Genomic DNA, 18,757 nt, shown 5'->3' on the forward strand with positions numbered 1-18,757 from the left:
CCATAGGAATGTGATGGTATCGTATCCCTCCCTTGTCCTCCTCCACTACCCCCCAGCCCCCTCCACCCCCCAGCCTTTCAAGGTGCAGAGTCTTCAGCCTCTCCTACTAAAGTGTGTAGCTTAAACCTGTAATTTGCAGCTCTCCAGATGTGTTTAAGTGGAGCTCACATTACCCCTCACCCTTGACTATCCTGACTAGGGCTGGTGGGAATTGCAGTCCAACATGTGCTAACAGCCGATGGTTACAGACATTTTTTCTTTGACTGTTTTGGCTGCCCACCGCTGGACAGTGTGGATCCGCCTTTGTCCGTCTAGAGTGGGCTGCTCAGGCCGTCCCTTTTTCTGCTCGTTATGCGTTCTCCCGCCACACACCTTCCCTTCTCGGTTTAAGGGGTGAAATCTAAGTGTGGCGATGCCTTGTTTTCCTTCAGAAGAAATGCGTTTTGTTAGCATGCAATGTTATGACACGCCGATTCATGCATGTGATGCACCCCCAGGGGTGTTGCTAGGTCTGGAAAAGATCCGGGGATGCGCTAATGTAGGGAGTGTGTGGACTCGGGTCTAGCTATAGCCTTTTGGTGGTAGCCCCTGAGCTTCCATCCGGGGCTACAACTAAAAGACCCGGGGCAATAGCCACACCATCCCCTCCTAGCGAGGCCTCTGCACCGAATACAGCCCACCCTGCGACCCCCCCCCCATACACCTTTGCTTCCTTTGTCATAACAGTAGAAGGCAAGGGAGAGAATGTCTGATGCAGACCCACGGATCTAACAGTGCAGCTAGAAAGGTTCCATGTATGGAAACTCGCAAAAATGATCCTTTCAACAAAGGCACCTCTGTGGAACTGCTCCGGCACATACAAGGCCGAACTCTTCCCGACTAACCTGTATCCCCCGCCTCCAGCTAGCCCTTTGTAGCCCCTCTCGGCCTATCATTTTAACTGCTGCCTTTATTTCCGATCTAATTGTATTGATGTTCCTTTATCCGATTACTGTGTCCCCTTGTTGCACAGCGATTCATTGCTTCCCTCCTAGGTTTGCGCTTTATAATATCCATATATCTGGTTTGTCTGATTGCTGACGGGTCCTGCTGGTTTTCCATTAGTGATTGGCGACAATGGGCCGCATTACAAGTTTGGTGGTATCCGAGCAGTAAATCTGCGGAGATACCACCAAATGGAATTACTGTTACTGCCACTTGTTATTACCACCACATTACAAGTCAGCGGTGCTAGTGTTAGTCCCCATTTAGTTGGAGTCCATACAACTCCATGGGGCATTTTTGGTGGAATTATCACCGTAGTCATTTCGCTGGCGGTAATTCCACCGAAATCGGGTGGAAAGTTGGCAGATTTCCAGCTAATAGCAGGAGTTGAATCCACCAACTTTCGGATGGGTGGTGCAGTAATGCAATGGTACACGGTAATACTACCACATTTAACCCGCACCGTCCCACTCGTAATGAGGCTCAATGGATTATAAAATAACTGATTGTAGTATGATATAAAGTTGTCTCATATAGCACAATTCAGAATAGTAGGGTATCGTTAAATGGCGGATAGTCCTAAAACTGTTCATCCCAAAAAATCCAAGACATTTGTTTGGCTCATATAAACACTTTAGAAGAGACTGTATACGGAAGAAGCATAGGTGTGTAATAACACAGAAGACTAAGGCAAAACTGGCAAATGGGTGGAATAACATAGGACTGGAAGTAGCATAATGTGAAATTCAGCCATGGGGCCAAGGGAAAATGCAACCAATGTACTGCAGTGGACATAGCATCATAGCATTCTGCAAATGTCTGGTAAATGTACGGGACACTTGGGCACTTGGGAATTAGCTCCAGATGACAATCAGGTGGCACCCCCTTTGAGGGAATTCTGCATGAAGGTTTATTAGGTATCTGATTTAGTCAACCTCAGATATTTGAATTACGCAACCCTTTTAGTTGGTGTACATTGAAACAGCACACATTTGGTCTCCCAGTCCATTTGGTAGAATGGAGGAGGGTCCACAATTGCTGACACATTATCACTTTTAACCAGTTATATCATGATGCAAAGAGGGCATGTTGGAGCCGACCGAGACCCAAGATGGCAGCCATTATCTTGGGCTCTCACTGGGAGCTATATCTGCTTAGAAACCACTTCCTGGTATTAAGCACGTTATAAAAGAACAATTATAATGATACTGTGACTCGCTGGAGCTGGCCAGAAACCCAATGAAGCCACTGTACAGTGAATGAAGGCAAAAGACCTTCTGAGTCCCGTGATATTGGCAAGATCACCAACATGGCTTGCGATTCGGAGAGAACGTAGTAGGTTTCAGACCTTCCCTGGTTTGGTGTTTTTTGACTGGCACTTGTGGTGGCAGAGATATCAGGAGACGTGCCAGCGTGAGGACGGGTGCCTGGATTGAAGCGCTGTTGCCTGAGGAGGACTGGGCCTTCATCAGAAGGTGGCAACTAGGCCCCAGAATGGCTCAGAATAGAGAATATGGGAGCCGGAGCGGTGACAGATCGCCTGCAGCGGTGGCTGACATTTGTCTCTGGGATTTCATTGACCCGGCAGATGAAGACATGACTCTGGGACCCCCCGGACTGCACCAAGCTATTAACTCTCTGCCCCTCTTTTACCATCTGTGTGCAGAAACTGATCCCTGTATTACATTTGAACGCACTTGACACCCACCCCAAAGGAGTGGGTTTCTGGAAGCATGGCAGAAAAGTGGGAAGAAAACGTAGCAGGAACAAGCTTTTTAAGCTGTGACCCCAGTCCATGAGGGTGAGAGGGAGCTTTCTGAAGTGCCCCAACAGATGAGTAGGGCCTGATATGAACCACAGGTTTGAGCATATTGAGGCAGAGGTCAAGGCTGCTGAAGTGAAGCTTGAGGGGCTGGCTGGCACGTGATCCAGAACGAGAGGGACATTAATAAGGTTGCGTGATGAAATCCTATGCTTTTTGACTACTTAGAGCCCTTTTCTGATGAAAATATCCTGAATGTAATAATGAGGTTTCTTGGAATCGCATGGTAAATAGGTATGAAGTTTTAAATAAAAATCCTGAAACTTCTTAAGCAGCTATGGTTTGTAAAGATGTTGTATGTTTTAGTGATGTGTCTGGGTTTGTATTAAAAACATGGAGCAGGAACCAGACCACACCAGGTAAGTGCAAAAGAACAGGATGCTTTATTTATCTTTGTTACAGCAATAGAGGTAAGCAGTGGGAGAGCGGGGCCAATGCATCCATTCAGGTTCCTCTCTCAGCTCCAAGTCTCCGGAGGATAGCTCAGGGGCAACACGCTCGCCTTGGAAGCAAGACGTCGCTGAGCAACACAGGTTTGATCCCGGGTCTGCGCTTAGAAACCTCTGGGTATTAAGCGCATTATAAATAACCAATTATAATGAATTATACCTAAGTCCCCTCTCAATGACATCCATGGAACCTCATGGTCCCTTTCATTAACTCCTACCTCATCACATTCCATGAGGCCTGCTTCTGCATACACTCCCAGATACCACATTTAGCTTCTTTTAAACATCCTATATACTATTTAATTTTAACAATTGTTTATGTGGAATATTGTATTATTTTAGGAAATTTGTTTTGATTACTGGTGTTTTAACTGACGCTTGCAAACTTTGATGGCTTATGCCGCAATAAAGAAAATTTAATTGAATTGAAATCCCCTGCCTCTTGTTGGGGGTTCCAGGTAGTGTGACCAACGAGATTATGTACCTCCCCAAGCTAGGGCATTGTGCTCCAAGGAGCAGCATGGAGAGGATCCTCCATTCACCCTGCATGCACCCCCATTCCAAGACAAGGGGCAGTCCCAGAAAGACACCATAGGGACCCTGACCACAATTGAAAGCCTGCAGCTCTCGCAAGGCATATCCAAAGTCACAAGGAAGGAAAATAACGTCCCTTTAAATCATGTCAAATTTATTCACACGCCAATGGTTGGATTTGTTATGATACTCTTGAAACCACACTGTACCAGGGCAGTCATTTCAAAGCTCCAGCAAGATGCTCTGCAAGCTTTGGAGAACCGTGTTGGATGCAACGATGCAAGTTCAGGTCTTTCCGACTTCAGCTTTAACAAGGTGTGATACAAAGGAGGTGTCAGCACCAAGGATACAATGTTGTACATCCACTGCAAGATAGCAGTCTTCACCTCCAGAGGAAATTAAAAGCTTGCCAAGAGATTTTCCAGAAAACCACTGACACAGGAGAACAGGGTCCTGCACAGGCATCACCAGAGCGTGGTAGGAAGGGTGGAATGGAAACCACAATGGCGGAAAGGCCTGATGAAGGCTTGGATGCACCTGGCCTCCTAATCCAAAAGTGAATCCAGGTGCACCCAGAAGCAACAAACAATATACCCCACTGTGCCCCAATTACAGGATGCAGGTGCAGACACTTACCCAAAGCCCAACCTAGGGAGAGGAGGGGCAGCATCATAACATTCAGAGCCCCCAGGCAGTGAGTGTGGATGTTTGGAGGAAGAAGCGGGTTGGAGATTAGAGAGCAAACAATGATGTTATGAAAAGGAGTTGGATCTGGATAGAGGTGTTTGGAGGGGAGTGGTGAGCCGGATGAGTTCATGGAGGAGGTTAGAGCAGAGTCCCAGAAGACTCGGTGAGGTCAGGAAAGGGTGGACTGGGAGTCGGTAGAGGGGCAGGGGAGGGGGCACCAGCAAATGTGAAGTTGGTGAAAGTGAAGATCAGGAGTTTTCTAGAGAAAGAATGTCAGAATTCTGCAGGAGCCTGGTGAAGGAGATTCAGAGTCTATTGACACTGAGGCAGAGGTTGTCGCTAGTACAGTGACAGAGGTTGGGCAATATCTGGAAGAGAGCGGTGAGGAGGTTGAAAATACTGACAAGGAGGTTGGTGATAGTACGGAGAAGTTTGGGATGGATATGGAGGAGTTTGGTGACGGTAAGGAAAGGCTTGGTAAATATCTGGAAGTACCATCTGGAGAGGTTGAGAATATCAGGATGTGGATGGTGAAGTTGTAAGAGGTTGGTGGAGACAATAATCAGAAGTTGGCGCGAGAGGCTACAAGGTTGAAATATATAAGAAGGAGTTGAAGGGAGAACCTAAGGGAACTGAAGGTTATCAGGTGAAAGAGGCAGACAAAAGGACCAAGCACCCAACAGGGAGGAAGGCAGAGCTGGGGCTGAGAGTGATATATGGGAAGGTAAGGGCAAAGAGGACTAGATGACTTAGCCCTCAGGGAGTTTAGAGGGCCCTCCTCCATAGCTTGCAAGACAGTAAAAGACCAGGCACTTGTTGAGGCTAGGATATGGGTGCAGCAGCTGGACACCCTCCTGGCAGAACAAATCCAGATCTCCTCCTCACGTCTTGATGGGGTGCAGTGAAACCGGCACACTGGAGATGGACCTGCCTAGTGATACCAACAGGGTGTGGAAAACCCTAAAACACAGGAACTAACCTTTTTGTTGTTTGGGGAGTGTATCTTTGCACACACCGATTAGTTGAACTAAAGGAATCCCGGGAAACTTGTAGCTGACAGAAAACAGCAGAGACAGTTTGGTTGGGACTTTCTTTTGGTGCACCATGTTCACACCCGTTACCAGCCCCACTACGCGAGACATTCTGAACTTTAATTTTCCATATTTTTCAATACGAATTCGCTGGTGCATCAGGAAATCTTTGAGGTGTACTTTAAAGCCAATTTTGCAAAAACTGTTAAGTGCATGCAGGTTCCCAACAGCGTTAGCATTTACTTACGTGCTGTGTTGTCCCATGCAAACAATTTTAAAACTTCACAAGTCAGAGGGAAAAAGGGAAGAGTAAAAGCGAGGTGAACTTGCTTTTCCTCTGGCATTTTCTTCTCTGTCTCATGCAGAATGTATCCGTGCCTCTAAATACTTTTTGCAGTCAGCGTTTACTAGTGAATTCTTATGGAATCTGCCTGGTCCTGACCAGGTTGAAAACGGTGGCAGATTCCATATGAATCCATTTGTTGTATGCGGCCTGCATGGAAATCTCATGCAGGTGTACAATGAAACGCACTGACAAGATGGTAATGCCCGGCAGAGATCGTTTCTATGCTCTATGGCCCTCCTACACCTTGTTACTACTGCAAAATAGGGAACAGTGTGAAGGGGAGGCATACAAGCATTTACACCAAACTTTTATGCTTCTATTTGCCACATCACATGTGGGCTTGAAAATATGCCAGGAGAGGGTAGCCATGATGGGAGATACGGACAGTGCCACAGTAGCCTAGCCACAGATAGTACTCTCTTGCATTGTGTTTCAGAGAAAAATCTGGATCCTGCAGAGCAGGAAATTATCGCCCAATCACTAATGTTCCCTTTATGCTGAAAATCATAGACAAAATTGCCTACTGTCAATACCAAACTTTTGTCGAGGAACATGATATCCTAGCCTCACAACAATCTGGGTTTCGCCCCAATCATGGGACTGAGACCGCACTGTTAGATCTAAAATTTTATATTGCTGGTCTTGTTGAAAAAGGTCAAACTGCCCTGTTATTATTATTAGATCTATCCGCTGCGTTCGATTTAGTCGATCATCAACTATTGGCGGATAGACTAATCACAATCGGCAAATGTTCCCCTGAAGCCTCTGCCTGGTTCAAATCATTTTTGGGTCCACGGAACATGAGAGTTACTAAGGATAATGCTCACTCCATGGCTTCTTTACTATTATGTGGTGTTCCACAGGGCTCATGTCTTTCGCCTCTACTCTTTAATATTTACTCTCGTCTTCTCTGTGCTCTTTTGTCAGCCTTAGGCATTTATTTTGCCAACTATGCTGACGACACGCAGGTTGTTATTAAACTCACTGGTGAGTATCTAAAAGATGTAGAGTACATTAACTCAATCTTTGCTGAAATCCAGAAGTAGATGGAGCTAAACTCATTGGCCCTCAACAATGCAAAAACAAAGCTGTTGGTTTTAGGTACCCAGCAAAAACTGAAGAAACTTGACACAAAATATGACAACTTTTTGATTGGTCAACATATTATTCCTGTATCTAAATCCGTAAAAACCTTGGGAGTCTATTTTGACCCGCAGCTATCCTTCACCCGTCAGGCCAACTACCTCAAATCCTTGTGTTACTATTATATTCAGCTTTTATGGCAGATTCGTCCCTATCTGTCTAAAGAGAACCTTGCAGTGATTGCAGCTGCAATTGTAAACTGCAAGCTGGATTATTGTAACAGTTTAATGATCGGTACCTCCCAGGCCAACATTAAAACTTTGCAGATTATACAGAATAATGCAGCACGCGCTGTAATGGGCCTTAAGCGCAACATGCACGTCTCTGACGCCAGGCGCAGCCTTCATTGGCTGCCAGTGAAACAGCGCTTACACCACAAAGGCCTTCACGGTCAAGCTCCATCTTACCTCACTACTAGGATTAAAAAGAAACCTGTCATCCGTTCCTCGCGCTCAAGTAGCAATACTGTCCTGGTTCAACCCCCATCTATCCTGAAAAGATTTGGGGGTACTAGCTTTGATTCTTGGGCCCCAGCTCTCTGGAATGTACTCCCTAAATACCTTGCTAATAGTGAGTCTCTGCCTATCTTCAAAAAGCAACTGAAGACCTTCCTGTTTGACAAAGGACAGGACTCATCTGTTTTTTTTTAGCATCGCTCTCTCGGTATCGAAATCAGTTTTCCGCTATATTTTCTCATTCTGCTGGTCTTTGTGAGGTTTGGGTTCCCCAAGTCTCCCTGTCTCTTTGTTTTCCCTGTCTGACATTGTTTTCTGTTGTCTGCCTCCTTTTTCCTTTTGTGTGCGCCCTGAGGCCTATGGGTTAGTGGCGCCATACAAGAATGCAGATAGATAGATAGATAGAGTCTCCCGCCCTCTAGCAAGGAGTGCGCCACCGAGCATGCAAGAAGGAAGCACTGAGTCCTTGTATACGGTTCAGTTAGAGTTTCAGGTTTATTCAGGAGACATCAGGGTTACAGGTGCTTGCAGGTTACAAGCAGGACATTTCAGGGTGACCGGCCTGAACTCTTACTCCTAAGAGCCCTTTAAGACGATGAAGCAATACTCAGAGGCGGATGGGGAAGCAGAAGTTACTCATACATCAATAATCAGGACCACTCAGGAAGTTTGGCAAAGTGCTTCCTGTTTTAATATCAATTGTCTAAAACAGGGAGTGCAACCGGCATCATCCGACACTGCACAGCTCGATCTTGAAACATTTCATAAAAAACAGTTCTTTTATAACAAACATTTGTCACTGCTGATGTCATACTACGTGGCAAACTACACAACTTATGAGTACCTGTGGTTGGCTCTCAGTGAACATCTATTTTTTCCTTTCATTATAGCCACTGGTTATGATTGGGTAGCTAAGTAGTGAAGTCAGGTGGGTATCAAAATCCCACCCCCAATAAATGGTCATCATTGTCGTCACTAAGTACACAACAATTAATTGGTTCTTCAAACTATAGAGCTCTTAATTACACGGCCCACTATGATTGGTTTGGCACCCATGTAACCCTCTAAAATCTTCCACATGCTAGCAGCATGCAGGCTACCATCCCAGGTGCATGGAAGCTCGGCGCGATCACGCCTCCCCTCCAATTAACCCACTATCCATCAACACTCCTTCAGTCCGTCAGACAATTAGGCTTTTTAACTTGGCCTTGTAACTGTTGACTTCGTCTGGAAAATAAAGGGAGTATAGCTACACCGTGTCTTCTTTTTTTAAAAAAATTTTTTTATATGGTTTATAATAAACCTTTAAAAACAGAAAAGGAAAGTAGAAACCATCAAACAAACACAAGCGGATTACAAAACTTCACAATCGATCGATCCAAACTTCATACATCAAATACGACCACATGAGCATAATCTTGGAGCAGTGATTAGTCACAAGGCATGATCAAAGTTTCTAAGTTGTTTGTTCTTACATCCTCAAGATATTCAAGTCGTGAGGCCATTGCTTCCAAGAAAAAAGTTAGCGCCAAAATTAGTCTTTGATCAGTTGCATCGAACATTAGTTGCCACCAGTCTTTTACACGATAGGTCGATCTTTCCGACGTGATACTTCCAAATTGACGAGTTCTATCTTCAGTGAGACCCACACAGAATAGAACAAGATGTTGTAAAGTTTCTTTCGTTTTGTTACACAATCGACAAAGATCGGAATGCGACTCATTTTTTGCCCAATGGTTAGTTCTTTCGCGAGTTTTAAAGATATTGAGACGAAACATCATATAAAGTCTTCTTTTCCTTTCATCAGGAAATTGTTTCCAAGGAATGTGTATCTCGTTTAACGCTCGTTTTTCACCAGGAGCATCTTGCATAAGTTTATAGGTGCGTCTAAGATCACAGGTCTCACACCAATCACGTCTCCATAGTTTGATTTTGACATGATCAGGATTAATATGTAGTGTTTCGAGGTCTGTGTCTAGTTCTGTAGGCATGTTTTTACATCGTTGCACCCATAAATACAGTACAGAGTTTTTGTTGTTTTCTCCTGGATTTGAAAGAATTTTAAACTGCAAGGTGAGATCTTTAAGAGACATTTTACGAAACAAGGTCAATGTATTCCAGGTCACTCTTGCATTGATAGATGTTAAACTCAGCTCATACCGTATACATGCAGAGGGAGTGCTTCTAGGTAAACCAAGGACTTTAGTCCAAAAGATGTTTTTGATCGAGTTCCACAAATCGGCTGAACAGCCAAAAGCACATTCTGCCCCATAAATTAAGGCTGGGGTAGCTTTTTGTTTGAAAAAAGATATAACTGGAAGCATGGAATACCGGCCATATTTTTTATGTAAAACCATAGCCTGTGTAGCCAGTTGTCGGCTCTTCAGTTTTGTTTGTTCGACCCATGGAGCGACGTTCAAACTGGAACTAATCCTCATACCTAGATATTTGGTATCAGTGATAGAGTGAAGTTGTATTTTTCCTATACGCCATTTAAAGGTGGATTGCGTGATGGTTTTTTGACCACACAGATCTCTTAATACAAGGATTTCCGATTTTGCAGCATTTATGCATAGTTCATTTTTTTCAACATAACGTACCAATGCTGTTAATTTCCGTTGTAGACCAATTGGAGTTAGGTCTAACAAAATTAAGTCATCTGCATAAAGTAGATGACTCACATGTGACCTGTTAACTTTTGGTGAAAAGATCCCTCTCCGTTAATTGTTTGGTCAATATCATGAAGAAAGAAGTTGAAAATAATGGCGGCAAGTGGACATCCTTGTTTTACACCTCGAAAAGTCAGGATTGGTGTAGACAAATTCACTTGGCAATCAAGTCGTATTCTGACATTTGTCTCTGTGTGCAGATCTTTTACTGCAGCAAGAAGGCTTGGAGGACACATTGTTTTTTCAAGTTTTGCCCATAGTATTTCCCTATCTATACTATCGAAGGCTTGGGATAGGTCAATTACTGCCAGGTAAATCTTGGTCCCAGTTCGTATAGCCTCCATTTTCAGGGTATTAACAATGAATAGATTCAGGCTGCATCCAACTCCTTTCACAAAGCCACTTTGTCTTTGGTCAATAAAATGATTTTGTTGGGACCATTTTAGAAATTTATCTTTTAACATGGTAGCATATACCTTGCTTAAAACGTCGAGAAGCGCAATCGGCGATAGTGTGCCGGATTTAGTCTGTCGCCTTTTTTAAACACTGGAACAATAATAGCACTCTTCCATGATGTTGGTGTCTCACATCTTGTCGCAATTTTCTTGAATAAGGTATTACAAAAGGTCGCCCAAATTTGTGGGTTTTCTTTCAAGGTAAAGTTGGTAAGAACATCGGGCCCAGGGGCACGTGAGGTACTTAGGTTGTTAATTGTTTCTAAAATATCTTCTTCTTGAAACTCCAGATCCCAGTGCTCCATTTTTGCCAGCCCAGAGTCTATAGTAGAGCCTTTTTTTCCATACAAGTTTTTATAGTAGGTTATCCAGGCGATCTCACTAATCATGTTAGTCTGTACAGCACTCTGAGAGCCAGATAGGTTATTTATTAGACTCCAAAAGTCGCGTGTATTACTACTTCCAAGTTTTGATAACATGAGTTCAGCATCAGATTGCAGCATAATTTTTTTGTATTGTTTAAGCCAGTTTTTGTAAGCTTGCTTTATGTTTTTGATCTTTTTGACAGTTTCATTAGAAAACATTCCACTACACGCGCGTATGTCACTTCTCATTTTACGCTTACGTTTGGAGATTTCTAAGTCAAAAGCGTGCAGGTTCTTAAAACATTGGTTTTTCAATCCATGTTTTTTTTCCTTATATGTTTCCAATATACTGGAGTATTCAAGTTTATCTTTGTCTTCTTGGTATGCATTGGTTATGCTCCGAGCCTCTTTTTCCGAAAGACGTAGCCGAACTCGATTTGATTCCAATGTTAAATCAAAAGACCATTTATCGGAAATGTTCTGTGATGAAACCGCAATAGTAATCATCACTAGATTATGGTCACTTTCTTTCATTTGATTAACCTGTAATTCCAAGACATTGATATGCACGCTCTCGGATACAAAAAAATAATCCAAAATGGATTCTTGTGCGTACCTCATCCACGTGACTTTTGGTGGTATATCCCCGTAGGTGTGACCGTTCAACATGTGCATGTTTCTGTTTTCCATTTCTCCTAATCATAATTGGGCCACCTTTTCCAAGAAAAAAGTTTTAGATTTTTTTGATGGCACTGGTAAGCAATTTATATTTAGGTCGCCGCACAACAATATATTTGCTGCCCCATCTACCTCATAGATGTTATCAATAATATTTGTTATTTGATCAATGAAGATTGAGGCAGGAGAAACTTTATGTTGCCAATAAAGATTGAGGCTATACAGGAAATTCTTTTTCTGTTTTCCAGGTTTTTCAATCTGAAGCACAGTTGTCTGAATATAGGGAGTGTGATTACAAGATTTGAATATTCTGTAGCCTGAACTTTTTCGAACCAAAGTCAATAATCCTACAGTTGGTCTGCCAAGTTTTTTCTTTGTTGCAGGATTAAAAGCAATCTCAAAACCTTCTATTACCTTCTATAACCGGACATGTAGTCAACCAGGTTTCCTGGGCACACATAATATCAATATTTTCAAGCCAAGTGGATTTTTGCACACTGTGTCTTCTAGTTTCGGCACAGCCTGACCCAAGCTATTTTCGGTCTCGCCAAAGTGACTTGAAGACACTCTTTTTGAGTCTTTTGCAGCATTTAATCCAGTGGTCAAAGTGAGCGGGAGCAGTCGGGAGCGGTGTTCCTCTACTTTTTTAAATTAAGTTTTACTGTTCCTATACTTTTATTATAAAAAGAAACCGTTCCAGAATGGTTTCATTTTAAAATAAAAGTGTAGGAAGAGGTTAAAACTTGCATGTTCAGTGTATGACGCTGAAAGTTCCCTTAAACAGCAGGTGCAAGTGTTTGGGGGTTTGTATTGTGTGTGGGAGGGGGTGTGGTGATGGGGTTTGTGGGGAGTGGGTGCAGGCCAGCAGGGAACATAGTTCCACTACTTCTTTTCGTACAATTCAACCACTGATTTAATCCTATTAAATGATGAACTGTAGAAAACTTTAGTGTTTTTTCATGCTGCTTCGAACTGAAGTGTGTTCCTTTCTCACATTCGTTGTTGCCTTCTTGACAGGCCTTAGTTTCACTGTGGTCTTTTCCCTTGGTTCTGGGCCAGCCTCATCTTCTCTGATTTTCAACTGCGCCGCTCATTTGAAAGTCTTTTTCTTGTTCATCGGGTTTCATGCGTTGTGGAATCATCCAGGTTATATACATTCCTATGTATATACATTGGCGCATTGCTGCAATCTAATTCACTACGTAGCAAGCCTTATGAATACTTTTCCCTACTTGTGTTTCAGCACTGTACACGTGTAAACTGATTTACATATTCTTCAGCGCTTCTGTAACCTGAGCATCTTCATCTCGAGCCTGAAATGTTGCTCATCTATTCCATTTGTTCTTCAGCTCTTTTAGAGAATACTGTTACGTTCCTTCTCTCCATCCAACCTCTAGACACATCTACTCTTATTTCATATGACATCATCAGGTCCTTTATTTGTTTAAATACACATTTCTTCCGGTACTTCATCCAATAGAATACTGTGTCTCTGTGCATTTAGGTAGGGCTTCTTTAATGGATATGTTGTCTCGAAGGTTCTCTGCAGTATTGGTACACTGACTGGAACTGCACATGTCGTCATCTCAGGTTCCCAACATATAGGCCACATAGGGGCGGAGTTTGGAGTGAGGATGTCTGACTGTACCCCTACAGGCTTCTCAAGGTATACCGGGTCTCAGAACGGACAGAGTCTCTGGGTACGCAAGGCTTCAGGGTGTACATAGTGTGATGTGGAGTCATCACTGATTTCCCTGGAGTAACCTCCTCCCATGTGGCCAGAGGATGGCAGCCGCTACCTGAACCTGACCCTGGAGGTGGCTACATGAGGGAGAATCACATCGGAGGAGACAGCCTCCGAGGAGATGTCATGGCTTCATCGAATGATTTCCCTTGAAAATAACCTTCCCATGTCTGAAACCCTCATGGCCTATTGTCATGTATCTACTCCTTTTTCTCTGAAGAATAGGGAAAACCTTTTCACCAAACCTATAGACCAAATTTCCAACTTTGGTCTGCCTTGCAAAACTGATGAAACCACCATTTTCAAATCGACCTGTAAATCAACCAGAACTGACTTGCTATTAAAAACTTGTGAAAATGCTTAACCAAGTCATTTGTCAACAATGGACTTCTTTTCCCAGAATTCTCAAAGTACTGGGATGAAGAAGAGGAATCGAGCAATGTGGAGCAAAAGAGACTGCTAGCTCAGCGAGCCCTCTAGTGGCTCATCTCTTGCACATGTGCCAGGGACATTTAGGCAGCCAGAGTAGAGAGTCACGTTCTGCTGAGATAGAGAGTTGCACCTCTCTACGAGGGACAGAAAGCAAAAAGGCTTGGACTGGTGTGGTGGAGCCAAGCGGCTCATAGATGGAGAAGAAAGAAGCTGCTGCACCAGGACACGCTGCGGGAATGCCAGGAGCCAGCGAGGGACTACTGGGCATTTGCTGGTGAAAGAAAGCAGCGCTTCACTTACTGGAGCCAAGAAGAAAGCAGACATGTCAGCTGGAAACCGCGGGAGATGAGAAACCGAAGTAACAGAGGTCACAGGAAGAAAGTAGACAGGAACCCTTCGTCTATGAACTGCGAGAGAATCCAGGAACGCCAACAAAATCTGGCGATTCCACCCAGAAGCAGCGGGGACACCGAGGCATATCGCAAGCACCCTCAGTGCAATTAACTGTGCACTGTGTAACTGAGAGAGTGGACAAGAATGGACATATTATAATTGGGGGGAATTAAATCACAAACAGCCCCTCTTCAAATGTGGGAATGCGTACAGTGCAAATACGTGGGAAACACAGAAAGGGTAATATTGCAAGAGGACACAATATCCAACAAAATATATAAACACCTTGTGGAAAGGACAAAGGAACCGAATGAACAGAAGTCCTGGCAGGAGAGTATACCAAGCAATTACAAGTGTGTGACTACCAGGAGCCCTAGTCGAAAAGTATACCAGGCAAACAGAAGTGTGTGAACAAGAAGCCCTGGCATGAAAGTATACCAGGCAATTTCAAGTGTATAAACAAGAAGCCCTGGTAGGAAAGTACACCAGGCAATTTCATGTGTATGAACAAGAAGGCCTGGCAGGAGAGTATACCAGGCAAGTAAAGGATTGTGTTGATTAAATCCAAAGAAATCCTGAGAAGGAAGATCAGGATTCGCAAAAGGATTGTATTGGTTAAGCCCAGAGAAGTCCTGAGAAGAAGTATCGGGACTGGGAAAAAAGAATGCATTAATCAAGAAAGAAAGATAAACACCCTCTTGCAGAAAGACATACCAGATGTTCTGAAAGAAACTAAGACCATAAAGCCAGACAGTTGTGTGTACAAGTGTTGTTGTAGGCCAAGCGAAGCCCTATGACCTGGTATTTTTAAAACCTTAAGGAGTAAAGAAGAATCCAGGGGAAGGGAACCACCCTCTGGAGCAAGGAACTTTATCCTTGAAGAACTTTTTGTTGGAACCATTTTTTTTATGAGCAGTTTTCTAAAACACCCAAAGTTAAAAACATTTCTTTATTCAACTTAATTTTGTTTATAGTGTGAGGGACAGAATAGAACTTTGGACACTGGACAGTTTTTTCGTTTGGACATTCTGACGCAAACGGCTCCTTAGTCTTGGTTTAGGTAGGGAAATTCCTCTTAGAGCGGGTTCAGAGAGGCATTTTCCAAACCCCTTTCATTTTCAATAAAAGTCTTTAACCAAAATGATGGTTAACTTGTGTTTGAGTTTTATTCCTGACTCTTCACAATAGTTTCAGGGTGTGCTGGATTTCTCTGGGATGCTGGGTTTCTCAGGGGCCGCTGGGTTCCCAGGGTGTAACAGTCTGAGTGATTACTCAGGGTGTCGTGCTATTTTGGGAGCTTGGGATCTCAGGGTGGGGCACCTGGTCTCAGGGTGCCAGTGGAGCAGTGAAGCTGAGGTGCTCGCTGGGGATAGAGAGGGGGAAAAAGACGGGGAAGGAGAGATAGATTGGGGAATGAGAGAAAGTGAGAGACACAGAGAAAGAGAGAGAGAGGGGGGAGGAGAGAAAGAGAGAGGGTGGAAGAGAGCAAGAAATGAAATTGGACAACGATCCAGCAGAGCTTCGCCTCGGCAGCATGACTCAGCAGTCTCTCTCTAACCATGGACTCAAGGGCACTATTTTTCTCCCTTTCTGGCCCTGCATCCATTGCTGGCAGTACATTTACAGATGGGATGTCGCCTTGGGAGTTATTATTATTGCTACAGTGAAATTACCCCTTGGTTAGCTATATAACTTTTATGAGGGGTACCATGGACACAGGATCAAAGACCAGGAACCCCAGGGATCTCCCGCTGGGACTTCAGCAGCTGTTTGAGTAGGAAGCCGGTGTGGTGGACATTCCAAATCCATCGGTTCTCATGAAGGGGGCTCTGGGACCCCTACTGAAGGTTCGGAAGGGATGAAAAGTTGGCTGCACCAAGGATTGGGCTTAACTGGAGAGGGGAGGCTGGTCAAGTGCACAGGGGTTAACCAGGGACCGACACCAGGTTGGCAGACAGGCATGGGTGACCTGAGCATGCCAGACTGTATATGGATTATAACATAATACAATAATAGCAATATACACAATCCATAACAATGACAAATCAATATATCCAGTACAGACAGGAATATTCCATTCTGCCAGGGCTAAACATTATGCATACTAAGCTACAGTCAAATACATGCATAGACACATAGTGACAGACATTTGTTTGTAAGACAGGCATTTCCACACACCCAATTTCAAATGAGACTGTTCATGTGTTTCCCTGTGTTGTGGCTGTGGTTCGACTTCGAATGGGGCCGTGACGCACCTACAATACTGCACAGACACGGAGCTCTGCAATACACGTCTTCCTTTACTCAACTTTAACAAATTCTGCCTTCTTCCCGCCTCCCCCACCCATCACTTCCCCTGCCTCCCGTCACTTCCCTTCCCGTCCACCCGTATCCATGGAGACATCAACGTGACATCTCCCCCCATTTTAACAGTTACCAGACTTTCACAACGGGTGGCCGTCTGGTGGGCTGTGCTAACCCATTTCCTCAATCCACCAGCGAGGTTGGTTCCGAGCTTTCTGCGGCCGGGAACTGATGGGCAAGTACGTATTTGCCGATTTCGATGGGACTGAAGAAGTCAGCAGCCACTGCGTCCCATATTCCCTGTGGGAGTTCCGACATGTTCAGGGGTTCCGGATGTGGTTTTGGAGCAATGAGGCTACATATGGGGCAGGCCTTCAGGGATTCCTCTACCATGGAGTCCATATTAGGGAACCAGAACTTTTGGTGGAGCAGGCACTTAGTCGACACCATTCCCCGGTGGTTCTCGTGGGCTAGCTCGATGATCTTCGCCCTCAGGGACAATGGGATCACCAGCTTGCAGCCCTTCAGAAGGAGATGATCGTCAGACAGCGCTAGTTCATCTTTCACTTGTGTGAGGCGCTCTACTTCCGTGTGTATCTGCTCTCTGGCTGCTCTCCTTCTCTCCTTGGCCCTCCTCCACATTCCGGAGGCGAGTCCTTCACAAATGATTTGGCAGGCAGTGTCATTTTCAGTTTCCCGAGATATCACTTCAGTGCCGATACCTTCCGGGTGGTTTGATGGATCAAGTATCGAAGGTGCCTGTCTGCTCCCGGGGCCTTCTGGATAAAAGGTCAGCAGGGTTTTCCCCTTTCCCTGGCCGATGAACAATCTCAAAGGTCTAGTCCTGTAGCCGTAATCCCCCCCTAGCTATTCAAGGTGGCATTTTTGCCTGTGGATTCCCACATAGGAATAGGAGAGCTTGGTGATCCGTGATGACCCGAAATGGCTTGCCATACAAGAAGAGGTGGAAATGTTTGCACGCCCATGCCACAGAGAGACCCTACTTCTTGGCTTGCGAGTAGGCTTGCTTGGCGGCGGATAAGCTCCTGCTTGCATATGCGACGACGTACTTCTGGGACGAATCCCTGGGGTCTACCTGAGCCATAATGGCCACCAGTCCCACGGGACTGGCGTTCACCGTTAGTTCCGTTTGGCGGACTGGGTCGTAGCATGACATGTTTTCCGCCTTGGTGACTCTTTCCCTGATGATTTGAAGGCTTTCTGGCAGTCCTCTATATATATAATACTATACGTGGTATCTTGTCGGGTCAGAAGTCTTAGTGGCTCACTTACAGAGGCAAAGTCCTTGATGTAGCGAGAACAGTATATGTCCAAACCTAGGAAAGAGCGCAGTTCTGACACATTTGCCGTGGTGTGATGTTTCATTTAGCACTGCCACTTTTTCAGGATCTGGTGTCATCCCCGTCTCTGAAAAGATATGTCCAAAGAACCTCAGAGTGCTCTTAAGGAACTTGCACTTTTCTCGGTTTAGCGTGAGGTTTGCGGCTTCTAGCGCTTTGCACACCTTCATCAGTGCCTCGTTGTGCTTGATAACATTCATGCCGAAAATCAAGATATCGTCACTGTAGTTGAGGCATTTCGGTATGTGCTTGATCACATTGTGTACCTCGGCTTGAAATATTTCTGCAGCCGAGGACACACCAAAACTTAACCTCTTGTAACGGAATAGACCCAGGTGTGTGACGAAAGTGGTAATGTTCCTGCTTTCTGAGGTTAATACGAGCTAGTGGTATACCTTTTGCAGGTCCAGCTTAGAGAACATCTTGGCTCCATTTAACAGATGGAACATGCCGGTGATGCGCAGAGCCAGGTGTCTCTCCCTCTGTATGGCTTGATTGGGGCACCTCATGTCCACACATAGCCGGGTGGCTTCCGACCCCTTCTTGGGAACGGGCACTATGGGAGACACCCAAGTGGTGGAGCCAGTGGTGGGTTCAATAAAGTCCTGTTCGAGTAGTTTGTGCAGCTCGTCCTCCACCTTCTTTTGTATGTTGACAGGGATCCCCCTATAGTGCTATGCCACTGGGTTCACCGATTCGTCTATGTGAAGCTTTATTTGTCTGTTTTCCAGCTTGCCAATCCCTCTGAAAATGCACGGGTATAGGTTGTTGATCATCTGAACTAGGTCGATGTATTTATGTACCATGATGTGGTACAGAATGTGGATGAGCCCCATGTCCGCTGCCGCCTTGAAGCTTAGGACGTAACCACTATCCATTTCCGTTGCTAAAACGTGGATGGGTAT

Source organism: Ambystoma mexicanum, chromosome 7q (assembly GCF_040938575.1).
Source record: "Ambystoma mexicanum isolate Mex_15411 chromosome 7q, UKY_AmexF1_1, whole genome shotgun sequence".
Lineage (NCBI taxonomy): Eukaryota > Metazoa > Chordata > Amphibia > Caudata > Ambystomatidae > Ambystoma > Ambystoma mexicanum.